We start from the raw sequence: 20218 nt of genomic DNA, 5'->3' as shown, positions 1-20218 counted from the left end.
GCAAGAAAACAGAGACTCCTCTAGACACATTTCCATTAGCTAATTATTCCTACTTTCCTGTTAGTTTTTCCTATCTCTCAATTAGTCAAATTTTGTTTAATTTCCCAGTGCAAAACGGACAGAGCATGTACAATTCTATTTGGAATACCCATAATATACAAGTAACATGCATGTGTTGCATTTAAGAGTGCAATCTCTTCGTATTCTCTTCACGCTCCTAATATTTGCTGAAATGATTCCCACAGGTTCTCAACTTCGTATGTTTTTATTCTGTTCCTGCTATTGCCAAAAGTCAAAACCAGCTTCTAATATGAGATCAGGTGGTCAGACTGTGATCTCCCTCAGCAAACCCAGCACATATCTATGGAAGATGTGGCAGATTCTTCACTCTAAAAGCCAGTGGGTGGCAAAACAGTAGACTAGCAAAGAGAGTATTAGAATTATATCAAAGGAATAGGGAAATCAACACTGGCATTTAATTGAATTATCACAATACTGTAGACTGAAAACAATTTCAAAACACTTTTTGGCTCTTTTACACTTCCAGGCCTTCAGCAAGTTCTCAATTAAATTGTCTTTATCTAATGTTTGTGGGAAAGTAATATGGATCAATTTCTTCCTTCCAGCTATTCAAGCAAGACTACCTAATTCACATAATTCATCTATTCAACTGCAAGAGATTATTTAACTAAAACTTTTCCTCTCTGAGTGACTTCTATGTTTCAGATCCCCTCCCTTTCCTTCCTCTTTTCCTATTTGTTCTCTAATTGTTTCACTCACTGAAAATTTCTTACAAGGAATATCAAATTTAATATGTTATGCATTTGAGGAGATATTTCAGATGGTTTGTTTTACACTGTGTGGTCATGTTTAATATGACCTCACAAAGAACTCTCTTATCTTGCACAAAGAGCTCTCAGATTTTGGACTTCCCATTTGTTCAGCTGAAGATTTCTGTGGTTGAAAAGCTGGACGGGATGGAAACAACCAAGCAGAAGTAAGTTAAATCATGCAAGAAAAGTTTGCTTCCACTGTAAAGGAATCCAAGCTACAAAGAAAAAATCATGAGGTTTCCCGTGAAGAGTCTGCCTTGCTGCAGTAACCAAAGACATTTTAGATCAAACAGATGAAAAGATCAATAATCTACTCTTGCAAATCTGGCACTTAGTTCCAATCAACCCTCTTATGCCACCACACTGAGAGCTTACGCTTCTGTTTGATTCAAATGCTTAGAAGAAGCTTATAAATATTTACAACAGACAGAACAATAGTGACACACCCAAGAAGCAATGACTTTCTCTATGATTTCCATGTAGAGATGCAGGAGATATATCTAGTGGTCAGAAATATAAACTGCAATCTTTCCAATCTGAGAACAAACAAGTCCCTTTCCATTGGAGGGGGTGGGGTGGGAGGAAGGGGGGCAGGGGAAAGAGCAAAGTATTAAATAATGGCAGACAATAATCTAAAGAATCACAGAGCCACCAAGATTGGAAAAGACCTCCAAGATTATCCCGTCCAACCAGCCATGTACCACCAGTAATCCCCACTTAATCATGTCCCTTAGTACCACATCTAAACGTTTCTTTAACACCTCTAGGGATGGTGGCTCAACCACCTCCTGGGCAGCCCATTCCAGTGCCTGATTGAGCGATCTTTCAGAGAAGAAACATTTCCTAAAATCCAACTCGAACCTCCCCTGGTGCAGCTTGAGGCTGTTCCCTCTAGTCCTGTCAAAGGAAGATTTAAAATTCAGTAATCATTCTTGTTTTATTGTGTTTATGTATGAAATAGCTGATTGTTCTATTAGGTGCAAAAGAAGAAAGCAGTACAAGTTCTTGACCTTCAGTGGTCTGGAATCATGCTACTTGTACTACACCTGCTTTCACCACACCTCTTTCCTGCCACATGCTACCTTAAAAGCACTGTATCCTCTAATAATATTTTACTGTTTGTTCGGGGAAAACACATTATATCTCTTCAACAGAAAACTACTGCTGAAGTGATTCCTAGATAGAAATAACCAGTGAAAAGTGTCACTGACTCCGTCAGGTCTGATTAAATGGGATTAGATGACTAAGGAGCTGACAATGGAAAAATAAACTTTTTGCTGAACTTTCATTTGTGTGGTACAATGTATGTTACCTTCTGTAACCACAATTTGCTTTGTCTTCGTGTTTAAATTGCCCAATATTAGCCAGATTCTATTGTTTTTTGCAGTTTCGCAACTATAAACTGCTTGTCTAAAAATATACTGAGCTATAGAACCTAAACAATTATCATCCCAGAGAGGAGCACACTGTAAAATTTTGACAATAGATTAGAACTTCTTTGCTGCAGTAATATAAAAAACAACATTCCACAAATATTACATTTTTAAAAAACACTACACAGAAACCACTGAGCCAAGTTGAGAAACGTTAACATGTAATTAGTGTTTACTGAGTCTGTATGACTAGTGAGAAAATGCACAAAATTCGGATATGCTTTACAACCCAGTTAATAGTATTCAAAATATTATTCAGTAGTATCTAACAGAATTCCAAGTAGATTTTTAAAAAACTACTAGAGGTACCAAAAAGCAACAGTCTAGGCATGCCAGTATACAAAGTCTCCATACCAAACACTTTAAAATAAACAATATTATAAAGTAGGTATATATTAAGACTTGAAGTTGTCTGAAAACTCCCATTTAGCAACTATGAAGTCTGGAAACTGAAAAACATTCACTTCTGACCCTAATTTATTGCTGAATCTTGAGATGTTCCAGGCTGATCTTGAACTGGCTACTAGTGGGAGCTAACACTAGCTGATAGGTTTTATTGTCTCTTCTACTGTACACTGGGCATGTCTACATTGTCATTTTCTTCCATGGATTCTTGCCTTACCTTGCACATTGCAAGCATTTGTTCCCTCACTTCTGGGATGCCCTTCAAAGTAGGACAAATATGTTTATGCCCAGAAAGAATTCTATTCAGTAGGAGTGAAGATATGCCTTGCTGCACATCACCAGTTCCATTCCCAACTATTAATACATCACACCCTGTGATTATCCCTTTTTGCTGTATCTGTCCATGCAAAAACACACACCATTCCATTAAGAAAACACAGATAAGTGGGTAGAAAATTGACCTTTTAATTATCTTTTGTTTCTTGTGAAGAAATATGAATGGTTACTTGAGGAATTTTTACAAGTGTTAAAATGTCTCAGAATCAAAAGTAGGCCAGAAAGAGCCAAAGATATTCAAATTCTTGCTGTACGCCATTCTGGGTTACCATGCTTGAGCAGAAGAACTGGACTGGATGACATCAAGAGGTCCATTCCAGCCTCGACAGTTCTGTGATCTGGGCTCTCAAGGCACTGTGTTAGTGTAAGGTGGACTTTACAGTCTCTGTGGCTGCTTACACTGACAGAGCACAGAACTTCATATTGCATCTCAATCCCAAACTGGAGCTTAGGACTACTTTAAGGACTAAGTGGTGATAACCAATTCTGTAACATGGTAAGTATGGAGTAAGCATGGAATGTACAACTTTCTATAAAGGACTGAATGTGCAAAGGCTTGTAAGATATCAACTCAGAGATGAGCCCAAGAGTGGGTTGTGCCAGATTGTTCTAGGTCGAATCATTAGAATAACAGGCTCTGTGCATGGAGCAGTCAAAAGGTTTACAAACAGTGATAAACAGCATTTAACCAAAACAAGTTTAAACCTGGATTTTGGAACAGGTTCGTGTGACATAAATATGCCAGAATGGTGATAAATGTAAATTCTATCAATAAGTATAATAAAAAGTACCATCAAATCTTCTCCTAGGCCTAAGAAAGTGATGAAGGGTCACTTTAAAACTTTTACTCAGACTACAGAGAACTAAATAAAACACTTTTAAAAGAAAAACAATAAACATTGTCTTGTCTGACTGCAGCAGCTGTAAGTATGATCAAATCCTCCTGTTATGCAGATTCATGAAAGGAATTTAGGCACTATTTATAAATATAAAACCACTGAAATTCCCATTGTAGCAACTCATGTTCACAAGATCGCTTGATTTATTTTTGTTCTCCTTTCACTCAATATGATTCAACTGCCTGCTCTCGATGAAACTAACTTGTTTAACTAATAAAAGCAACCAAACTGGGGAGGTTTTCCCAGAAGAGGAACAGAAATTTTTTACTGAAGAGTAATATAAAATTAACTGCTTGAAAAAAAATTCTTAACTGCTTCAAATCTTCAACTAGAAAAGTCTGAGAGGGTCAGATGCACACATCTGCAAGTATTTCATTCTCCATTCCTCGCTGCAGCCACACCTCTGCAGAATTATCAGCCTGTCCTACTGCTAAGTCACTAACTAGGATGGCCAATGAGCCAAAACATGCAAACACTAACTTTTGTCTATCTGAACTGTTACTTTTTCCTTTCAAGTGCATATCACTGGTCCCCTAGAAATACCTTCGCAGGTGTATTTGTATCTATCAAAGGAAAGTAACATCTAAAAAAGTATTTTCTAGACTTTCATATTTTCTGAACACTCCTCAGTACTTTAGATAAAATGTTCATTAGCTACGTGAAAAGAAGATGGAATCTTCAACACAGCCTTTCTCTTTTCATTCAGGTAAATGTAACCATTCCTTCTATATGAAATTCATTACATGGAAAACTAAGGAATCTCAGATTTCTCATTGTCACTGAGAAAAAAGTTTTGTGGCAAGCTTTTTTGTGTGTGTATGTGTGTGTCTCAACTGATAAGCTTTAAGTAATGACCATAAAGCAAAACTGCAAAGTGCTTTGCAAAATGTATTCTGTTGTCAGTTTTGCAGAAGTACAAGACCTTGTGACAGTGGAGCTGCTTCCTCTCTTTTCTTGCTAACATGTAGTTTAAACATCAAGTTGAGGACGTCAGCACTGATTTGGAACAATCTCACTCTGTACCAGGGTACTTTCAGCAAAGTATCAGAACAGATGACTCTGAGTACAGTGTTCTATATTCCTTCCTAGATATCTCTCCTGCTTATTTCAAACCTCCTCACAAAAATCTTAGATGATCTCCTTTTGCATACACTGGGCATATTTTCCTGCACTGAAGGGATTAGATAGTGAAATGCCATTCTACCACTTTTGTATTTTATGTCACTCACTTACTGTCTCATATTCAGCATCATCCACTGCAAAACTCAACCATGGCTAATAGTGCACATCCCCTCTCTGCTGATATAACTTGTAATCTGGAACCTTCTGAAAGATTTTCCTAAGTGAACTGGAAGGTGGTAACAAAGGGAAGATACTTCCTCAGAGCAACAGAGTAAATATTGTAATTTTTTAAAATAATACATCTTACTATACAGTATTGGCACATCGTAATTCCAGGCAGACTTAGCCAGCCCAGAAAGGCCTTTAGCTCAGACAGTAAGACTGTGGAACCACTTCCAAATGATAATGCACATGCCTACACTAAGCAAGATAAGGACATCAAAGAGGTGATAGTATGGTCTGCGGAGGGATGTGTTTAGTGTACAGTTTCTGCAGACTCCAGGCAATCAGAGCATCTATTTTGGCATGAAAAAGTTGGCTATCTGTGCAATTAGCCTTAGGTATTGCATGGTGACTTTCTATAAGAGGAAAACAACATTTACAGCTGGAGGAGGCACTTTAATATTAAAGTACTATAAAATTAAGTACATCTTTAATGACAGGCATATTTTTCTTGTAATTTAGCTCAGTAACTTCACATTTTTTCCTGCACTGTAGATTAAGAAAACTGGAGCCAGAAGTTGGACTCAATGATCCTTGTGGATCTCTTCCAATTCAGGATATTTTATTGTTCTATCAGCTAGTTCTACTATATGATCACAATGTAACATCACCTTGTCATGGTCAGCCCAACCCACCATTGCAAAGCTGCTGCTTTACCTCTCTCTTCTATTTCTATTTTATAGTTGTTGCACTCATTTCTTTCTTAGTTCACTATTTCTAATGTAGCATTATATGTGATACATTTAAACTCAAATAAAGAAACTCTTAAAAATATGGGAAAGAGGCTTACACTGATTTAAATTTTGAATCATAACAAACAAATAAGCTTACTCTAGATCATGCATGTTCTCACTGCACTGAACATCTTTCCTTGTTCCTTTTCAGTTTATATGGCAGAAGGACCTAGGTAAGTCTGAATTTTTTTTCCCCCTGGTAAGCAGGCCATTCCCACTACACTATTTATTGTAATATAATTCTGGAGGCAGTATTACCCACTTAGGTACAAAGGCCCTGGAATAAGTATCCCCTTGCATGAAACAGGAATTCTTTATAGTTTCACAACATTCTAATTAAACTTTGGGACTTGCCTACACTCGAGCTTCTCAGCTCTCTTGCTCAAGTAATTTTACTTTATACATCAAAACTGTGGGGTTCTTTTCTGTCTTGAAAATGAAGGACTTATTTAGAGATATGCTTTTGTTTATCTTTCCTTTAGTCTACAGTGGATCAAGCCCCCATCAGTCAACATATGATTGTTTTCTGTGGCCAGCTCTCCTGTATCATCTTTGTAGAAAGTTTAATTACACAAATGAAAAGAAACAACATAATCACTTTCTGATTCAGGGAACAGTCCATGAAATAAAGTGTTAACTATCAACTCTCGGAATGTCTAAGATTCATAATTACAAGTGACATAACCTGTACCAAGAAAGCAAAAATCTAAAAGTCATCAATTCCCCAAAGTATTAGAAAGGCTGGAAGTCTGAGAACACCAATATGGTTCAGTATCGTCCTACTATAACTTAACTGTTCTTAACTAGATTTCCTTTTCTCCTTCTTCGCCATGCAACCTCTTTTCCACTTGTTTTGTTTACATCTCATCATAGTCTTAACATATTGCATTATTCATCTGCTTTAACACCACCAGTTAAGGGCATAAATAGCATTTTTGCATACAGCATACCTCTCTCAGTACTTCCAATCCAGTCTTGAGTGTTAATTCATCATGTTTCTGTTGTTCCCATGCCGTCTAGTTTCATTTCCTCTACCATTACAAGTTCCTCCGTTGTGTTGCCAGGCTGCAGTATTAGTATATAAATATTTGATTTCTCACTGACCGCACCCAGTCTCTCAGATGAGGTGCAGTTCCTTCTGTACCTATACTGTTCCCTATTTTAATCCACATTCATGACTCTTCTTGCCATCCTGTTATCCAGTGATGAGACTCCTTTGTGGTTTTCTTGTATTCTTATTTATCTTACTTTTCATTCTTTTGGTGAGCGAAGAACTATGCCTGGAAAATATACAGGTCTTTCTCCACCTTCTTCCCTTGTTTCTTATTTTAAAATTCTTCTCTCTCATTACGATTGCAGAGATTTCTCCAGTTGATTAGACAGAACACGTTTAAAGTCGGTCCCCATTAGCCTTTACCTTTTCACACATTCAGTAATATAACAGTCAGAAATGTGAGACAGCTGCTTCACACAAGTAGTGAGGTCTCTAAATGGGAAATAAAATCATATATAGGAGGTAAGACTACATAGCTCAGAATGTAGATTATTCAGTTTCAATTCTTGGTCTCGTTCATATACTATATATTTTCAGACATTTGCCTGTTCTCATTTTTTATGTCTACTTTAAAACATTTTGTAGTATCATGGATATATTTCCCCCAGTTTTTTCATCTCTCTTGTGTTTGTTGTACCTCCTTTGCATCACAGTAAATTCCTCTTCTCCTTTAGCATTCACTTCAGCATTTGTAGATTATTAACATGACTCCCTCTGATTTACCATTTTACAATTTCCTCCTAAGTCAAATTTTCAATACAGCAATCAATTTTATGCCATGCCTTGCTCTAGAAGTTTTGCAATTGATCAATAGCTCTTTACGTGACTCCTGTAGAATAATAATCTTTCCTTATCAAACAACTGTACCGAAGAGAGTCCTTTATGCTGCCATAGCTATGATTTACATAATGATTATTGAATGAAGTTATAGAATTATACAATTCTTCACGCTGACAGCTAACTGAACCACCACTACTTGATTGTTTCTGCCCACTTCAGTCATGCCTCATACATGCCTGGTACACCTTTCTGGGATAAGGAAATATCTTTTTCTGCAACGTTTCTCTGCAGCACATCACAGACTTGCACTGCCACGAGTAGGATCACAAATATTGTTAACCACAAAAGAACGCAGTGAAAACAGTACAATATCTTGTTTGAATGAAAAGAACATCTAATATTATTATAGTTTTCTTAGTCTGTTTTGTTCAGTTTTTCATATTTTTTTTCCCTTTTCACTTCTACATGGCTGGAAAAATGTAGCAGAAGGAATTTGGTGTCAGCAGGAACTGTGAAAGTATAGTGAATCTTGAACAGTTTGTTACTGTGCAACTATCCAAGGGTTCTAAATTTGCCCTTCAAAACTCACATGTAAGATGATCGCAAAGATATGCATTTAGAAGAAATAAATTTGGGCCCTAAGCTTGTTCTTATACGAAATTCTAATAATTATTTTCATGAAGGTTCAAACGCAAATGCTAAGTACCTTAATGAAAAGCATATCACCAACATTGCAAGAAAATTGACTTCAGCAGCACTTGACAAAGGCCATTGGGATTAGAAAAAGAGAGTCTGTGAGGCTGCATTAAGCTCCATTGGCAGTGTCAATTTACAGAGGAAACATTCCAAGTTTCTTACTCTCAGAAAGCAGACTACGGATTGCAATTAATTTTTCTTTGCAAGGATGTTGAAAGAAGGAGAATTTTAGAAAGGGTCTCTTTGTCCTTTTCTCACATAGCACTTGATGCAATGAATTTCCTTGCAGTTTAATTACTGTACACCCAGACCTGGAAAGGTAGATCCTAACATACTTGCCATGAAGTGTGTAGTCATCAGCTGTGTAAATACGAACGTAGCACTGTTAATTCTTTTCCTATAAACAAGTCCACTTTTTCCCTCATGGACATGAAAGTGGATTTGGAATGTGTCTCCTTGTGAATGTGATGGAAGAGAATTTAAACCCTTCAAGAGCTCTCCGTGTGAACTTTACAGGGTAGACACTTGTCCCTTTTTATCTCTATTTTTTTTTCTTTTAAACAAAGAGATAGTCTTCTCACTAGCAAATAATAAATGGCATAGAAACTCACTCATCAACCTAGCCTATTGTTCAATGTGAGTAATAAAAATGAGTTGTAGAGAGGAAAAGAACAGTTGTGGAAGAGAGGGAAATAAAATTTTAAATTGAGGAATGTACAAGAAGAGGAGGAGAGAAATAAAAGGAAAGGGAAGAAAAGGTAAAATAAAAACTACGCAGTGATTTCCCTTTGGGAAGTACATACAAATAACTGAACAACAGGTACCAGAGCAACAGTACTATTGTCTATTCAATTCCTCTTTGAGAGCATACAACTCCCCCTTGAAATTACTTCAGGCAATTCAGAGGTGGTTTGGGATGATCACAGAAATCCTGAGCAATGTGGAGAAGTTCCAAGACTTTTTTTTTTTTTTTTTTTGCCTTTGCCAGCCATTTTGAAACCAAATGTACCGGAGTGAAATCTGGCTTAGTTCCTCTGCCTGAGTGTTCCAGAGCTCTACAATAATCTTTCATTTTTCTTCCTCCATTCAATCTAACTCATTTTTTTAATGAAGAATTTCTTAGGTTGTATTTTAAGAAGAATAAAAAGCACTGAAAGTGTCAAACCATAATTAAAAGAGAAGAGAAAAAATTATATACAAGGCTTAGCTAATAGCTCAAGTATCTTCCCTATATCTCTATCTTCTTGAGAGAATGCCAGACAGGGCTCAATTATGTGTCAGTACTGTAAATTGAGAAAAATATTTTATTATATGCAGAGAGAGGGGAAGAAAGGAAGGAGACACTGATTGTGTAGGAAATCCCTTCTCTGGAGGAAAGAAAATCCTTAAATATAAGGATTATATATAAACTTATATATACATATAGGTTTAAAAGCTCCGAGACTGGAAAGAAAACAAACAAATCCAGCACACAGGTCTATATCTAGATAGTTGCTTGGGTTCCGTATTAGTCTTGTGCAGCTATTTCTTTATATTTCTATTTATTGGTGATTTGGTAGCCTCTATCATTTGTTCCACCTATTAATGCCATGTAACAATACTTATTTTAAAGGTCTGCTAAATTTTGAACTTATTTTTTTCTGAATATTTTGTTAAGGTAAATCCAGTTTTGTGGAAAATCCAATCAGAATAGTTTGATCATTTCAAAACACAAAAATAGGATTTTTGTTTTATTCAAAACTACATATTTCTGACATTTCTTTCAGTTCTCCTTACACCCACGTATGTTTTTACATTTTTACCTGGGAGTGGTTGTTGCATCAGGACCATGCCATACTCCATCCTTAAAACTGTAAAGGTAATAACTGTGTCTCATCTACACCCAGTGGCTCTTTGCAGCTATTATCAAATATTCCACCTCCACAGGGCATGCCCAAACATGGAGATGAGCCCAACTTTCCTTCAAACTGCCAGATATGATGTAGTCACACTGACTGAGAGAAATAAAGAAACTACCAGAGTTGGGGAAAGGAGAAGAGCTGATTCATATATCAGTGGACTGCAAAAAGGATCCTACGGAAAGACCTGGCTGGGAGAGAAGCAGACGTAGGTTGATTCAGTACGGGAACAGCCCAGAAAGCAAAAGGGAAACTGTGTGTAACAGAAGCCATAGAAAGGTTCAGCTTTGTGTTGTAAGAAAGAAAAACAGCAGCCATGTCTAAACTCATACAACTTTTTTCAAGATATATTTTCCCTCCTGCCAGGAGGACTTCCACACTGAACGCACAGTATATGCATTCTGGAAATGTGGCTGCACTATGCTAAAACCTCAATCATCTGTCACTCCTTCCCTTTTTCCTTAGTGATGGTCTGGACATCAGCATCAGTCCACCACAGATAACTGTCACTGTTAACTGAGACAAAAACTGTGACTATAATAAAGATATTTTTCTAAGAGGCAGCATTTTTGGAGGCTTTAATTTTGATTTTGAAAACCCAGTCGGGTTGCATAGAACACCTCTTGTTTTTCAGGTTGTAGGTTCCAAAATTAGGAAATATCAGGACGCATGGATGTATAATCATAGCTCTGTTCTGTTGTATGCATGAGAAGCCGCCCTCACAATTTCACAGCCGTATAATTTCCTCCTTCACCATACATTATTCAGCATCGAACCATGGATTGATGAATTAGTTTCACAAAAACAAGGTCATATATCTCATTAGTTTTATTGCTCTCCTTTTCAATGTTTTAATAAAAAATATTTTAAAATTATTTTTTTTGTTACTTATATACATTAACTATATTATATATTTTATGAGGGCAGCTCCAAAAGTAACATTTCCTATTTTATTTTATTTACAATGTCAGAGGTGGATAGTGCTGGTATGGTGATAGAAGCTGAACCTCCCTGCCAATGTTCTGTTCCATTTTGTTGCTGTATGACCAGTGGCAGCAGAGGGGCAGCCTGACAGAAAGGTATCTGACATGGAAGTGCATAAGAAGCAAAGGTGTGCTATTGAGTTCCTCCACACAGAAGAAATTGTACCCCCTGATACAGCAGGTGGTGGATAGTGCAGTGGATGACAGTGCATCACTTCCACTGGTACAGGTTGTTACAAGCATGGCATTGAGGCTCTTGTTCATCACTGACAAAAATACAGATCTAATTGTGACTGCGTTGAAAAGTAAGTGTTATGTAGCTGAGAATTTGCTCTATTAAACAGTGTTACAGTGTTGTTGTAATTTCCATGGAAATACATAGGAAGCATTACTTTCATAGTGACCTACATACATGCAGCCCAAGACTATTTCTCTTCTCTCAGGGTGGCCCAGGCAAGCCAAAAGGTTGGACACCCATTGGCTAAGTGAAAACGAATCCTGTCTCTGCCACATATTTTCTATCTGGATCTGGAGAACTTAACGCAATTAAAATAATAATAATAATTAAAGGCTATATATTAGCTTCTGAATTTCTAAGCTGAACCTTCTGCTTCAGTTACAAAAATCTCACTGATTCACAGCTGCAACTGGAGAGCTGCTCTTTGAGTGCATGAAGTTCTGTTTACTCCTACATATTCTACAACATGATTTCCTGCATGTCTCATTTTTGTTAGAACTGCACATGATGTTAATGAATAGAACTGCACTGTCTCAAGCTCACAAAGTTAATTGTTCCTTTTCCTCATAAGCCCCATCTATCTCTCCTGGAGGTACTGTGGTTTGTCTTGGGGAACACTGGAAAGACAAATTATCGCTTTTGAAACATTCTGGCATTGCAGTCACAAATCACAGAGAAGCACGAGGGATTTATCTTCATCAGAGAGAGCCCCTGAGTGGCACACATAGAATAACATGGCATAAACAAAATACAAAAAAGACTCTCATTAAGTGAGACTGACAGTGTCAAGCACTGCGTGAGTCTGGGGTTCTGGGAAGATGAAGAGAAGAAGCAGCATGTGATAGTGAAGAAAGCACTGTAACCACTGTAATCAAACTGCATGCCTACATAATTATATCTCCTTTGCCAATTAATTTTAAATGGCTTGATCTAATTATTTCCTATTATACTTAGCGAGGTGTTCAGGAATATCTATTGCTAAGCATAAGAAAATGGCTTTGGGAGGAAGCCAACAAATTAGGAACAGGTAGAGGAAGAGAGCACTGTGGGTTAAGAGTTGGGAATACTCATAGATGACATAAGGTGACAAAACAAAAATCATTTTCCCTACAAATTCCTGGTTATTTACGAAGTTCACATTTGAGAACAACCTATACCAGTGATACTGGCTGCATTTTCCACAATCTCAGTGCTGGCAACCTCACACTGAATTGACACTTTCATTCTTCTGAGCATTTTAGTGTTTCATCAGCAACAAACTTCTTGTTGTCCCTCTCTCATGTATAGTACTGCCTCCTCTGAAACAGTTGACACCAACAAGTTCTGCCTGTGCCCAGCTGTCTCCTAGTAAGCAGAACAAATTCTGTTGTGATTTTCTTCTCTAAAGACTAAGTTCACTCTGGGGCACTACTATTGGATGCAGCAGAAGATAACATTGACATTAAAATGCAACTTTAATATCTTAGCAACAACTTTATTTTTTCTTTAGAAAATTTCTGGGCTTTTTAAAATGTAAACTCAGTAAAAACATTCCTCCTGTATTACTGCAATGACACTCTGTATCAGGAAATCCTTTAAATTGTTTTCTGAAACCCCTGGAACTCACTCCGAGAGAATTCCCACTCCTCCCACTGAGGAAATTTTTCAGTTCCAGTTTCCCATCTCAAATGGGGAATGCCTCAATACGATTAGCGGGAAGCTTAATCTCAGGGAATGACAAGGAGACTGACACAGCAGATCACATGAGCTAAGAGAGAAAGAGAGAGATCAGCTAGGGCAGGCTCTGCAGACTGCTAATAACACAACTGAATCTGAGCGCAGATTCAGCCATTAGTCACTGCAACGCACGTTTGATTGCAGCCAGCATCTCTTAAACCGAGAATGGGAAATTACACTGAGATGTGAAAATCTTAGCTTCTGGAGGTGTTTTATGTGTTTTTCCCCTTGGCTGACACCCGCTACATGAAGGCAGAGCAGTCACATGACATGTTGCTAATAACCCCCACAAAATAGTCACACTAATGAAGTTAATTCAGACATATGCACGCATTCAAGTAAAATCATGAAGGGCATATAAAGAAGTTTTCAAATAATCAAGGAACTATAATAGCGGAGTAGAGAACCATCCTGTGCAATATCTTGTCCTTGAGTTAGCAAAATGTGATACACTAAAAGAAGACGAAGGAAAACCTGGCCATCTACAGTCTCCCAAATACCAGGAAACAAACCATTAATCTAGCCTGCTCAAACAACTCAAGGAAGCTAATCTAATGCCATTTCTAACATACTCTCCAAGCGAGTGTGATTTTCTTAATTAAAGGCCTTCATATTTCAAGCTGCCAATCTAGCATTATTCACACGAAACTTAATTAGCATAGAAAAGTGAACATCACTTGAATGAGTTACTATTCAGTTTCCGTTGTAGCTACATTTTCTTTTTCATTCCCTGATCACTGTGTTCCAAGCACCATAAATTCTGCTTCTTAAGGAACAGAAAGTTTAATTTTGTTATAAAATATCTAATAGATATTGTTTCTTATGATTTTGCTGTTACCTTTTGACTGACATGAAACATTATCTTATGAAAGCCAAACATATATCTGATCTACTGGAGTTTCCATCTCAACTTTAAACCTCCCAGGCAAAATGCAAAATAGACCAATTCCTCTGTCTAGCAGTTTTTTGTTTTTTGTATTTTTTTCTGTCTATCATGGCAATATCTAAAAACTATTTGTAAGGGACAAAGATTGCTATTTATTTAGCAGTCCATCACCATCAATTGACTAACTACAGACTACATTTAAGGATTAATTTGTCTGTCACTGCAATACAGCAACCAACTGAAAGCATATTGTTTTGACAATTGTTTATTCCAGATGAATTTATGTGAAAATGTAAGGTAGAAGAACATTGTTACTTGGAATCTGACCAGAACTGTGGGTTATACTCTTAGATGCAAAGGAACATTCATAAGCATAGTTATAGCAAGGTAGTCATCAGCTCTCTGTATGCAGTTGGTTTCATCCTAACTAAAGCCAGCTGCCTGGCCAGAAGGGCCAAAAAGACTGAGATGAATTCTCCAAGAGCAGAGTGCAGAGAATGACATGAGGTCCCTGCAGAACCTCACTGCTCATTGGGTAACAATGACCCTTATTTGTGGGTGGAGATGAGTATGTTTCTATGGCATAAACCTCTCTTTCCAGTCACACCCTGAGCTCTCTCTCCTATCCAGGAAATTAGCCACAAACAGGTTGCTTTGTTGTATTTCTGGTTCTAAGAATACCTTATTTTGTAATGCGTTAATATAATTATTGCTTGTTTCTGGTTATTTTTGTAATAATTTTCCAGGAGAAGAGGAAGAGAAGACAAAAATGATTCCAAAACAAATATTGAAGGTAAAATCAGAGAAAGGATATAGGAAAAAGAAGTGATGATGTCCTTAAGTGATAAAGATCCAAAATGGTTTCTTTCTGCTGTAGAATATTTTAAAGTAAGTTTTGTTTTTTGGAAATACACAACCAGCCCCAACAGATACGTGCACAAATGTTTCGGTACCTGTGTTCCTTGTGCTATTCTTTTCCAGACTGTTCTTCATAGATTTGTACATCAATTTTTCGTTGGAGTCATTGGGGTTAAAGCATGGAGTATCTATTTACTGCATTCCTCAGAAGTAAACCTGAGGTGATATTACTCTTCTTCTGCACTTTCAATCAATGTCCAAATTTCATCAAAAAGGAATCAATCAGTTCCTAGAAAAACAGAATTTCTGATCATGATTTGAATACAAACTCCTCTGGAGATATTAGGCATAATACATTAAAAAAAAAAAAAGTAAATACATTTAGAAATCAAATAGCACACATGCCTTGAACATACACTTGGAATGTAGAGGAGACGAGATCTGAGAGAAAAGCCTGATCCTGTGAATCCTTGATTTCAAAAGCTACTGGTTGCCAAACAACATGCATGTTTTAATTAGGACCTTGGTGTTGGTATTTTAAGCCTGACATCCGTGCAGTACAGTGCCAGGTACACATCGTATAACTGCATGCTGTTGCAATCACTGCTCTGGTTTGCACAGGTGCTCAGTTCATCTCATTTTGCCTGAGAGCAAACACAAGACTGTGTTAATAAAGATGTTGACCGCGTTCTGAAATAGAGTAAAAGCTTTAAAGACCAACAGTTCCTATGTCAATCTCTCCTGAATCATTTCATTACAAGTTTAATAACAGTGCTTTATAATTAATCCAAAGCCCTGAATGCTCCTGTTGGGTGCAGTAGGCAAGAGTTGCCTTTGCATGTAGCAAGCTGAGACTTGTTATTTCCTACAGGTTGGTTTTGGTGACCCTGTAGGAGTAGATTTAATAACTGAGATGCTGTTAAATCAGCTGCCTCTGCCCCCTGTGATGCTGAGAATGCCTTCTGCTTGGTAGCCATCCACTCATGCCCTAAGAATGTTAGCTGGGCTGCAGCAGAGCAGGCTGCATGCAGTGACAGCACTGGTATTGTATAAATTTGTATTCCAGAGACAGTGGAGATACTTTTGACAACTTAAGTGAAATAATTCAGCGTTTCTAAGTCAGAAAGCCCCAAGACTGAGAAATCTGGGAAATCCTTGCTGTTCACTTCCCATCCAGGAAGTCTCACTAACTTCAAGTTCAAGAGCCGTTTCACAATTCCTTAGTCTGAGATTTACCAAAAACAGACAGCTAGAAAAAGTACTCTCTTGGTTACACCACTCTTCCAAGTTCTCCTAAAGCACACAGTGTCTATAGTAAATGGAGGGCTTTTTTTGTGGTTTGTTTTTTGGCAAAATAGATAATATATATTTTATATATATATAATAAATAAACAGTAAAAGAGAATGTTTTAAACATTCTGTGAAACACTGTGAAACAGTGAACAGATGTTTTAATAAGAGCTTTAATTTTGGCAAACCTACTTCTGCTTGGCCCTGTTTTTCATGTTTTCAAGTGACAGTGGATACATCACTCATTGACAGTCAAATCACAGGACAGCATGCGGGCAGGAATTTGTTCAGCTTACTCTGAGGGCTTTTTTTCCTTCCAGTTTGTACCAAGTGACCCCTTCAGACACAACATTTCATAGAGAAGAAATCCCAGCTCTTCTCTTCAGTAGCGCACACATGAATACACGTACAATACACACAGAAATATTTTTCTATTTTAAATAGAAATAGAATAGTTTCCAATAAAACTATAAATAATTAGAACAAAAAGGTGCTCCTGATCTCTTCTAGTCACTTCAGGTAAAAAAAAAAAAAACAAAACAACAAACACTCTGTTTAAGCATTCAGAAATTCACTGAAAATATCTTGGACCATTTAAGTCTAAACAAAAATACTTTTGAAATAGACAATGTGATATCACGTCATATTTTTTTTAAGACAATTTTTACCTCTACATTTAAATTCCTCTAAAACCTTATGGCCTGTGATTTACTCCTTGTGATAAAAATTTTGGTTGCTTTTTCATATAGTCTGTATATCCTGGATAATTGTTTGGACTTTGTTTATAAAATTATCTGTATTGATTCTATGGTTGTTATTGCAAACTAAGCAACTGGGGAAGTACTCTGTGAAAGCAGAATTATCTTTTCCTTAGAGCACATTCTTCAACTTACTATACCATGAGAAAAAAAAATTAATTACTAGTATGCCAAATTACAGCCCTGCTTGGATAGCACGCATATGAATAATAGTGCATGACATACAGACCACGTATTCATTTGGGGTATTCTCCACCTCTTGACAGGCAGACCCCACCAACAGTCATCAGCCTTGCATTCTTTAAGCTTACTCAGAAAATTATCAGGCACATGTGGAAAAGGCAGTTAACTGACTCAGTGAAAATGATCGGATTTCCAAAAATGATCCCTCTGATGTAATTGAGATGTCTTTAAAAGAACAAATGAGTCATGTTGCTATAGCAGACAACGTTTCCATGCATTGTGCCTTTGAGGTATAATCATGGAAAACTGTGACCAGGGAATAAATCACACTTGTGTAACTCACACATACAAGCTCTGTTACTGTATCAGCCCAGCTCTATGCAATTCAAGACTTCCTTTGGATTCACCTGTTGTGAACCATCACACAGCATATGACAAATTCCTTTGCTGGCACATATCATATCTCTGGCCATGACTATTTCACACAGATAACAGACAGAAGAGCCACAGTGCCATTTATCTAATGCCACGCTGAAAAAGGGAATGCCTTCAGAGAGTGGCATTAATCATCCAGAAGGCAGCACTTTCACCTTCTCCCACCAAGCACTATGCCTGAAAGGAAGAAAATCAGATATCTATTACCTTTTATTTGCAGGGCATACCACTTCCACTAACAAACAGTTGGTCCTTCTTTTCTCCAAGTCTCAAACAGACAGTCTACTGATATCCTACGAAGCAACAAAACAACAAATGGATACATACAATGAACTAGATTCACAAATAGATTCAGGCATACCTCAAGTGCAAAAGAGAGGATTCCAGGGGTCCCAGCCCAAAACAGTGACCTTCAGCAATCTTATCTCAATATTTTGATGCCCTGTATAGCTGTGGTTTTGGCATTAAAATGACTTTGATTTCTGCTCCTGGACACACACAGAAAGTCAAATGCAAAATTCACTGAGATCAGAAGAGCTAAAAAGTACGGTCAGATTTCTCATCATTGATGGGAAATATTGATTACTGTTTACCTAACAATGAACAGTAAATAGAACTTTGTTTTTGGCAAGTAATAATTGATAAGGTGTAGACTTGCCCTTGAGAACTACTCCTCCAGGATAACCCACCCCCTGGTGGGCTGTATTTGCCTTTGAATGTTGTAATGTCTGCTCCATTGTGGCTCACTTTTATAAGTATAGATAAAGATAATTAGGTGATTTTTATCCCCTGGGTTACCTGTGTTTTGTTGTTGTTTTTTTCCTGGACGTGTGAATCCAAGACAGAATACAGAAGTGAACCCACATCTTCTACTTCCTGAGCAAGACTGAGCTTAAGACTTCCTTTTACAAGAATGCATGGTAAATACTCCACCACTAAGAATACAAAAACCTCTCCAGTTTTATTATCCCTCAAGTCATGATTGAAGTAGAATTCTAATGCCAGGATAAAGGTCAGATTTCAGAATTGCTGTTCTACTGGACTCCATCAGTCTGCCTTGAATGACCAGGTTGGCTTCTAGTCCAGCTCTCCATGCACTGCAAGATGCTTAATATCCACAGGTTCCCTTTTTCATTGGAGAATTCCATCATTAACTCCCAGGATTTTCAGTAACTGACAGCCTAAATGACTCAGAAATCCCAAGGAATTAATTATAAGCATAAATACTGGTACCAGATATATGGGAGACAGTCCATTAAAAACATGCACCAAAGTCTCTCTGTTTCTTCCTTCTGAAAGAAAAGTGAATGGGATTGTCTTGTTAGGAATCACAGACTCTCAAAATCTTTAAAATAGGGTGTTGCAATAGTCAGCATTTCAAAGTAGTTACTTTCTGCAAGGAGATGTGATACATGCATAAAGAGGAACCATTCATATTCATTCTTTGATTTTGGCAAAACAAAATGGTATCACTCCGTTTCCTCTCCTACCCAAGTTTCCCATCATTCAAGACTGAGTCCTTTACTTTCAAAAAAAGAATTCTTCCATTAAGGTCTTTGAAACATATGTCTGGGAGAACAAAACAAAAAAGTCCTTAAAATTATCTTACAAAAGAGAGATCACAACCTTTAGACTTAGTAGTTGTCAACTGGGGATAAATTTTCGTATACAGAACAGCTGATAATCTACACTACTATCCACGAACACTACAGTTTGATGGAACAATAAAAAAGAACAACAACAACAACAAAAATCACAATCCAAATAATTTCCAGACAAAATGGACACAATGCTAAAATGAGTTTTCTCGCTTTAAATTAAGGGTTGTGATATTTTTGTCCTCTGCTACAATCTAGAGATTTACCTAGATAAAGTATGGAATGAGTTATGTCTGAATGGGTTTACTTTGAAAAGGCTGTACTTTAAGGATACTATGACCTAAGTTGAAGAGCAAGCTAGCAACAGGCAGAAGACGTATACTGGAAAGGAGAAAGAAACTCCTGTGGCGGAAGCATCTACCAAGCCATTTGAGATTGAAAGTTCACTTGTTGAATACAAAATTCGATTCTCAGAGCCAGCTGCATTTAGGGAAATATGACGTTATTCACCTTTGGAAGAAAATTATTAGAGAAACTCCCTAAAGTGGAAAGAAAGCCACGTACCTCCCCAGAACTAATCAGGGGAGTTAGCTATGCAAACAAATTACATTACTTATCAGACTGTTTTGGATAATTAAGTCTCATGGGCCAGGGTGTAATCGCTGGAAAATTCCCACCCTCTCCCCACCTCTGTGTATGACTTTGAATATATTTCTCATGTGTCTTATTCCTGTTTTACTGTAAGCTCATCAATCATAAAACACTACTGAAAACAGGATGCAGAGGTGAATCGTTATCTTCCAGGTTAAACTGTTTGACTGTAAATAAGAGACAAGAGCTCCTGCCCCAGTGAACTTAAAT

At 37.3% G+C, this 20218-nt stretch overlaps 2 long non-coding RNA genes across 2 annotated transcripts in view; both read right to left on the bottom strand.

Moving 5' to 3' along the window:
- Nucleotides 1-15374, bottom strand: part of LOC149917791 (uncharacterized) — a 34769-nt gene extending 19395 nt beyond the window's left edge. The window contains exons 1-2 of the long non-coding RNA XR_016466814.1: nt 15189-15374; nt 6935-7470 (exon numbers count right to left, since the gene is read on the bottom strand). This is a non-coding gene — a long non-coding RNA (uncharacterized LOC149917791). The remainder of the gene's footprint in view (nt 1-6934; nt 7471-15188) is intronic.
- A 130-nt stretch (nt 15375-15504) lies between these two features.
- On the bottom strand, nt 15505-19174 carry LOC149917790 (uncharacterized). The gene is made up of 3 exons (XR_016467248.1): nt 18993-19174; nt 17967-18052; nt 15505-15737 (listed from the first exon to the last, which is right to left on the bottom strand). It is a non-coding gene; the product is annotated as an uncharacterized LOC149917790 (long non-coding RNA).
- Nucleotides 19175-20218: the final 1044 nt, after the last annotated feature.

Source organism: Phasianus colchicus, chromosome 5, assembly GCF_987193195.1.
Source record: "Phasianus colchicus chromosome 5, bPhaCol1.hap1.1, whole genome shotgun sequence".
Classification (NCBI taxonomy): domain Eukaryota; kingdom Metazoa; phylum Chordata; class Aves; order Galliformes; family Phasianidae; genus Phasianus; species Phasianus colchicus.
This window is presented reverse-complemented; position numbering and strand designations above follow the sequence as displayed.